This window comes from Nannospalax galili, unplaced genomic scaffold (assembly GCF_000622305.1).
Source record: "Nannospalax galili isolate Female #2095 unplaced genomic scaffold, S.galili_v1.0 scaffold281, whole genome shotgun sequence".
Lineage (NCBI taxonomy): Eukaryota > Metazoa > Chordata > Mammalia > Rodentia > Spalacidae > Nannospalax > Nannospalax galili.
In genome coordinates this window covers 6,017,601-6,018,537 of record NW_008349068.1, presented here as the reverse complement: position 1 = coordinate 6,018,537, position 937 = coordinate 6,017,601, and positions in this window count along the sequence as shown.

Sequence of the window (937 nt, the reverse complement as noted above, 5' to 3'; positions counted from 1 at the left end):
GATCATATCTGGCTAGTGATGCCTTTTGGAAATTGCTATTCATTACTTGAAGAGCCCTTTTTGTATCTGGGTTTAGGTACCGTCTGGAGGCTGGGTTTTTGTCTCCCTTTAAGAGATCAAAGAGTGGCTGTAATTGACTTGTGCGGATAGGAAGCCATGGCCTTAGCCAATTAATATTACCTAGAAAACTTGGAAGTGAGTTAAGGGTAAGTGGATGGGGAACATCTAGGACAAGTTTGAGGGGCCTAACAGCAGTGGGTGTTATTTCAGTCCCTAGGAAGGTAATGGGGGGACTGATTGTATTTTATTTGTTGCTATTACAAAACCTTTTGCCTCTAGGGTGGTTATCATAGCATCTTTTAGGTCTTCTAGAGAGGAATCCTCATCTTGCCAGAGCAAGAGGTCATCCATGTAATGATAAACATGTAGCTCCTTTTTAAAAGGGGTGCTAGTGCATTTGCAACAGCCTCCTGGCATATTGTAGGGCTATTTGCTATACCCTGTGGCAGAACTTGCCATTCATATCGATCAGCTGGACCAGAATTGTTAATATTTGGAACTGAGAAGGCAAAATATTGGCAATCATTTTTGTGGAAATGGATGCAGAAAAAGCAGTCTTTTATAGCTAAGACTAACAGGGGGGTATTAATGGGGATGGCAGAGACCATGGGTAGGCTTCTTTGGGGGGATCCCCATATTTTCATGGTTTTATTTATAGCTCTAAGGTCCTGCAACAGTCTCCATGTCCCTGTCTTCTTTATTACAAAGACTGGTGTGTTCCATGGGCTCCTGGAGGGCCTAATGTGACCCAGCTGTAGCTGTTCTTTCACAAGTTGCTGTAAAATGAGTAATTTCTCCCTGGGTAATGGCCACTGTTCCACCCAGACTGGCTCTGTGGTGATCCAATCAAGGCAGGGAGTTTGGTAATCAACAGTGG